Genomic DNA, 7499 nt, shown 5'->3' with positions numbered 1-7499 from the left:
GGCAACGTGGTGATGTAACACTCAGTTATTTAGTCGCGGTTTTCCCACCAGCCGGCGCGTCAGATTTAATTATAACGTATAATCAGCGTAGGTAATAAACTGACCTCCCGCGCCATGCCCCAATCAACCACCTCCCTAAGCTAGTACGGCTGGTCTTACCTGCGCACCTGACACCCCTGCTATGTCGGCATTTACGCCGCTGCTACTCGGTGCATGGTTGGCCCTGCCCATGTTGATGCCGCACATACCGTAGAAGTCTAAGGTTTACTTGTGTGCTGTTGCACGATAGCTGGCCTGTATAATCCGGCCTTGCTCCGGCGTAGGACCTTCGTTTGGTACCACAGTTCCAGCCACAAAGTCTAGAACAGCTCGGCAGCGGTCCCCTGACCTGCCAGCAGAAGAAAACTAAAAGGCGAGCTGGCCTGCAAAGGCAGGCCTCCGGATCACGATGCCGTAAACAAGAGCTATATTCCACCCGGCCGTGCTGGTTCGTCTTTCCTAGTTCATAAGAACGACGAAGCCCTTTGTCAGAACACTGCCCGCCCCATCTTAACACCTTCTTTTTTGGTAAAATCCAGCAGTCGGCCAGCTCTGAGGTGCAGCCTGTTGCTCGACCGTAAAATATAGTTGCCGAAGAGGAAGTCGACGCTCGTCCGGAAGCCGCTGTTTACGTCGCTGAACCGCCAGGCCGCCGCCGTGTTTGAGAATCTTCACCAGCGGATACCTGTCCCAATATATTAAGGGGATACGGTCCGCCCACTTTTCTGGCTCCGGCTCGCAGTTTCACGTGCAGGATATGCCAAGCATAAGTGCCTTTTTGCGAGGCCTTTGGTGGAAACCAGGTTCTATCAGATAGAAAAGGTCTAGTCAACTAAGCTTGAATTTCAGTTCAGGGGCGCTGAACTGACGTAACCAGTTTGAAGGCTGGACAGGTCCATTTGCCACCAACGTTAGCGCAAATCACTTCAAAGTGAAACGGTCCATTTGTCACCTCAACGCTGCCACCATGTGTATAGATAAGAGAGGACGTGTCTTTGGTATGAACAGGAAAAGAAAAGGACAAGCAATACAATCGCACAGTTGGAACACCCATCAGATTCACCTTCCAAGAGTGCAGCGCACTTCTGGATGGCAGCCTCGCCCCTCGTCTCTGCTGTGCGTGTAAAGAGGTTGATAATAGTGCTAGAGTAAAGCCGTACAGTGCTATACCGCAGTTTGAGCGTAGAGGCGCGGCTGAGTCCGACCGAGCTTATCAAAGTCCGACTCCGACTTGAGTCTGACCTTCGGCCGGACCCCTGACGACGACAACCATGTCGGCCGCCCCAGCCGTCAACGACGGGTTTACCTCTACTGCTCCGTTCCGCCTTTAGCCGTTGCGTCCGGCTTTGCGTCGTTTGCCGCGTTTCGAGCAGCGGGAGGCGATCTCATCGTCAAGGAAGAGCACCAGTTTGTAACAGTCTCAAGGTAGTGTATTGCAACGAAGAAGCTACTCTACGAGTACATTGAACCGAAGAAGAAAAGGAAAGAGAAAGAGAATGGATAAACATGAGCCTCTCTGATATTGAGCAAGTGTTGGCCAGTGCGCGGTGATAAAGGTTCTGGAGTAGTGGGCCTGTGTGTGTATTCTGGGAATAGCTTCATCAAGGCCGAGGGGTCGTTGAGGTCCACAGGGCTCAGCCCATTACACTCAGCGCGGCACGAGATTAGTGATGGTGGTGTAATGACTAGCCGATAGGTTAGTAAATCTTGACAGGATAGTGCAATGACAGTTTGCGCTACTCTATTTTGTTATTGTTCAACCAGGATTTGCCTTGTAGCTATTGCGGAATTGTATTGCCGCCCACCGCTTGCGGCTGTTCAAAATTCAGTTGTTGTCATCTGAGGGCGACTTCCTTCTAGATGAAAAGAGAGGCTGCCCTTTGTGATATCTGTACATTGGAGCATCTTTCGCACGATCTTCAGTCCACCCTGCCTGCATCGAAATGCCCACTATCTCGCCTGCTTTTTCCGCAATGTCATTCGTCTAATGACACTGCTTAGATAATGATAGAGGCATGCATTGAGCTTGGCCTGCCTGTCCAGCCGAGAAGAATAACTGGCCTCCCTTCGCGATAGGTCGTCGTAGAGTAGTCAAGTGTGATTCCCCTGCAACGCTGTGTTTACTTTTTTGAAGTATTTACCCATGTTATCCGGCAAGGACCTGGCCACGATATACGCTTAGTTTATATGATACGGAGGGTTAAGTATATTCTAGGCTTTTGGGTTTATTATATAGCGTTGCGTTGAGTTATTTTCTTTTACTTTCCCTTTTAACTATCTTCAGGAGCTTGTTTTTTCATGTTCGTAGGACTTAAACGACGGAGATCGTATTCCCAACCTTCTGTACAGTTCTTATTATAATATAAATATTATAAATGTATTACTATCCTAACTATTAGTGTAGATCTTTTAACGTTAATATAGTTGCTTTATTGTTTATGGTAACGATAATCCCAGACTTTCGGTAATACACCCAACATATATCCTATCGCTATAAATTTTTCCGAATATAGGTTTGTTCCGGTCCTAGGGCCCAAAGCGTCTTTAAAGTCCCGTCTCGGTCCCCTATATATGGATAGTGGGATACGCACAAACTCTCCCATCCCTACTATATTATTATGCCCGGAACTTCTTACGGCGATTCGCACCGCCCACTTACCTGCATCTACGTGCCGCTACTTATATCATCCACCGTGATCTGCACTCGCTTCTCTTATAGTGGTAGCACCAATGGATTGACGGTTTCCAGGCTTTTCCAACGGACGGACGAAACTCCTGATCAGAACCTTCTGAGAGGATACTAGTTGAAGGCTGCTTGAAGAATGTTGGCGTAGCCATGCGTACACAACAATGATGGGTCACGCCCTGTGAACACTAGGTGGTAGGTTCATAGTCTTGTATTATTTACTGCGGAACTATCTATGAGCTATCTAGTTCCTCCATATATATAGACCGTGGATCACTTGGATCACTTTTTCCCCATGGTGATCTGGATCACCTTTCCCTCCTGTGGCTCACTTGATCATCTTCCAAAGGTGATCTGATCACCTTTCTCCTGCGGCTCAATGGATCACGTGATCCCGTCGCTCTACTTCTGATTGGTCCGTTGTCCTGCCTCCTGATTGTCTGTTCTTGGCCTTGATTATTAGCTACTGGTAAACCTGTGTTAGGGTCAGTGACATCCTTAACAGATCTGCCACCTAGTAGAGAGGCGAGCGGTATGATCTCCGGAACTTGCGTATCCAGGAAGTGACGTCGTCAGCAAATGTGGGAGAAGAGGAGCATCGTGTCATAAAATGGGGAGAAGCGCGAGGGGTTGCACGGACTAAGCAAGATAAGATAAGGATCTAGGATTCAGAAATGTAGATCCAGGGGATCTAGGGAATCAGAACGTAGATCCAAGGGATCTAGGGATTAGGGGACATGATCCAAGTGACCTACGTGCCAAAAGAATAGATCCAGGAAAGGGAAGTCTTGCAAAAGGTATATATAAAGAGGAACCAGACAGCCTGTAGATAGTTCCAAGGTAGTGCAAATACAAGTTGCAACGCTAGCATAAGCTCGACCAGTACATTGAGACAAGTCTACAGTTGTGCACCTTTTGGCTGCACTGATCCATTATCTAGAAGTTAGCCTTCAACTGGTATCCTTTCAGAGGTTCTGGACCAGGATCGTCACATCGTTGCGAAGTGGATTCATCTGGGAGGGTACAGATACGCGTCTATATCTTGATCGCCTTTTCTAGAACCTATCTGGGCTGCGGGAATGTAAGCTTTGGCTTCTGCCATGCTTGTTACCACTGTGCTGAGGTTCCCACGATCGCTTGGGCCCCGATCCTTACATTCTATGGATGGCCAGCAGCTTTCCTCCAATTACACTCGTGCATCCAGACAGTAGAGGCGTAGTCCACTACTGGCACAAACTGGTACTGGTGAATAGCTGCCGAGCTTTCGCACGCGGGGACAGTCCGAAGAGACGCTTAGCGCCATCGCTGTGTTGAGCCCTGGGAGGCTGCCCCTTATAATGGGTTCCTTTACTAGGAGCTTAGCATCCATAACTATGCCGAGGACCTGATGTAATTCTTCAGTTTCATAATTTGCCCTTTAATAGTAAAGGGCTCTGGAATTAGCTTTTATATTTTTACGAGTAAAGTGGATAATTGCCGTCTTTCTGTTTCAAACGTCATTTCTTCTTTTCTAATCCAGTGTACGTGATAATTACCGATACCATTGCAAGTACTCTGCGCCGTTGGACCTACGACCCAGGCTGTGAAATCATCAATGAAGGCTATCGCACCCCCGTTGCTAATGATCTTCCGCTATACTAGATCTGCATTGAAAAGAGGAATAGCATGGGAGAGAGGGGAGCCTTGGCTCAGGCCTGCGGCAACTTTCGCACTTCCGCAGCGTGTCCGTTGATTTGGACTGAGGCTGTTCGTTGTCAGAACAGAAGGCTTCGTCCATCGACACAGTTTGTCTAGTATACCACGTGGCCTTATCCTCTGACCAGCCGTTCTTTGTAGATTCCATTGTAAAGTCTTGACGTCGAAGAAGTTAAGTTAATACTTTTTTTTTACGCTACGCCATATGAATTTACATTTATAGGAAGACGAGCACTTGTTTTGCTAACCGTTACTTGCGTACCGAAGTAATCGGCGAGAAGGAGGCCACGGGTTTCTACCGCGCGGGAGATCTCGCCCGCGATCACCGATTCCAGCACTTTTACCTAGCATCGCTAAGAGCGAGATAGGTCTCTAAGTGCCTTTGCTAGATCTTGGTAACTTTTACCAGCTCTTGAGCGGATGATCTTTTGGGGCATCGCCACTGGCTAGGAGGGACCCGTCTTCCGTTTGCCAAAAGAGTGCCACGATATAACCTCTTAATCCACTGGCTAAACTTCCTTCAAACTATTGCCAGTAAGCTGTTTTCCTCCGCTGCTGCTTTCCAGGACTTTTTCTGCAAATAACTATCGTCTGACCTCCTTTATCGTGAGAACAGGCATCGCGATAGGTGCCCCTATGGTTGCGTGGTCCTTCGTCGTCGATGGTGTTCCGGCAAAAGAAGGGAAGAACTTTTGTGAGGAGCTTCCGTCCGCCTATTCTTTATAGCCGGTTATAGATAACCCCATCCGCTCCGGCGAGCTGCGAACCATCCTGAACGCCGCGTCGTCTCCAGAGCTTAAGTACTTCGCGACCTTCTAAATGTTGTTACTATTCGCGAGGAACCTGTTCTAATGCTTCTTTTCTGTTGCCAGACAGCATCGTGGTAAATGCTTTACAGCCCTTTACTAATCCTCCAGCTCGGTTGTCCTCTGTCCTGCGCGGCGTTCTGTGCAAGCGTTCCTCCAATACGTATAGATACGACGTAGTTGCGCGTCAGGTCGGTGGTCCACTATCGCTTTGCATATGGCGAGGGCTGCGCTTTTGCGAAAGGCGTTGACTGCCTCTTGAACAGCAGACATCTGCTGGTCCGTTTCTATTGCATAGTCCTCTATCGGGGGGTACCTAATGCGCATGTAATCCAGGCTCTGATTCCTTTCCACGGTGCGTTTTTGAAAAGCAGTCGTTTGTAGCACCCTCGGTTGTAGGACCAAAAATATTGAAGACTATTTGCACCGTACGTGGTGGTCTGAGCCATGTTCCTTACATGAGCTGCATACTTGATGGTAGTTTGTTAGGGGCTCTGGAGAGCAGCCAGGACTGCTGTTGAGTTAAACAGTATCTACCCGTCTACTATATCTTTCGTACCCCTTTGGGAAATAAACTGCTCAGGGCCAGTTCGTTTTATCAGGTCAATGATTGATCGGCTTCTTTCTGTTTCTCGAAGGATACGTCGTCTCCCCTCCCCACAGTTAGTCGTGTGATAGTTAAAATCTGGCAGCAATCACTCATTGTTAACCGTCGTCCCCTGCTCTTCGTGTCGCCTCCGCTACCTTAACTTTATGTGTATATTCGCAGGTGCCCTTTAGTACTTCTGCGTCCCCTGCCTGGGTAGGTCAGACCGATGCTAACTAGACCGCTTAGTCCGGGAGCTGTATAATCGCTGCCGGATGTTTGGGGAGTCACCAGTACCTGCTTAGCCTCGATGACCCTTATTTATCCAGAGCATGCTCCAGATAGTCTATCTACCTTCCTCTATACCAGCGGGACTATCTTTATCCATTTATAGTGACCTAGGGGTCGTTAAAAGTCGTTCTTTATATTTCCGCGTTTATGTTCCTATATACACGACTGTAGTACCCTAGGTATCTACATGATTCATTAAACTACCGTATACCTCCTTTTACTTCCTTATATTTAGTTGTATTATCCAGAATATCCTATTCATGACGGATAGGTAGAGTTTCCAACAATTTTACTAACGTGCATGATAAGCGAAAGCGACGCAGACAAGCGAGCGACGCACTTTCCACCACCTCACCATAACTATCATCAATTATACAACCACGACACTAGGAAACAACGATAACTGAACTAGAAATAGATTAATCAGACGATTCTGTAGCTCCCTTGCACGTACGTGCATTATGGCCAGGCTTACCACACACGCCACAGCACCGAATCTTCGTAATGAGACCCCCTGCACCTCCACCACTTTGTCGATTTTCCTGGATTACCTGCTCACCTACAGCCTTCTGATCCAGTAGATCCTGTGCCTCTTGTACAGCAAGTGACCCTCTCCAAGCCGCACACGTTTTTGGCCTCCGTCTCTACTAAGTTCCTCAGAGGTGGTGTTGCCCGGCCAAGATGATGAATGGTGGATATAACCCAGAGCATTCACTCCCTGAATAACTGTAGCCCACTCACGATTGCCAGGTTGGGCCTGTTTGGCCTTGCCACGGCCATCAGAAGTTGTAACTACTTTGATGATGGCAATAATCATGCCCATCATAAAACCCCAGTCTCTGTCGAGTTGTAAATGAATCGTCGTCGATAATGCCGTATTTGACCTTTGATATTATATACAAGGGCAAACCACCGCGAATAACCTTTGATCTTCGCATTTGGCCCTCTGGTAGTCATATATATCTATGCGTAAAACGCGTACGAAGTTCTGGTCAGGCTTGACGAAATTCAGAGCCCATCGTATGCCGACAGGGAGACGCGTCGCGTCTGCGTAATAATCGGTTGGCCATATCTTCCACATAACAAAGCTGGGATGGAAATGCGCATGCACATAGCTCAGTTATATATTGAACAATCGTGTCCTCTTCCAAATCCGTAAGTTTGCGCGAATTGGCTGGAATATCGCGCCGCATTGGTCGGCCATTACGCCTGTGGCGGAGGGTTGTTTTGGGACGTTATATAACTTGCTGCAGTGGATACTAAGATCCTCCTTGTTTTTTGAATAGCTTGAGGGCAAGAAGAAGCCTGGCTTCTTTTTGAAGGGCCGTCCATGGTTGTTGTGGTGAAATGTGTAGAAGAGATTTAGAGACGTGTCGTGGGAAAGTGCATCGCTTGC

This window comes from Podospora bellae-mahoneyi (assembly GCF_035222275.1).
Source record: "Podospora bellae-mahoneyi strain CBS 112042 chromosome 1 map unlocalized CBS112042p_1.3, whole genome shotgun sequence".
Taxonomy (NCBI): Eukaryota; Fungi; Ascomycota; class Sordariomycetes; order Sordariales; family Podosporaceae; genus Podospora; species Podospora bellae-mahoneyi.
Note: the sequence above shows the minus strand (reverse complement) of the source record.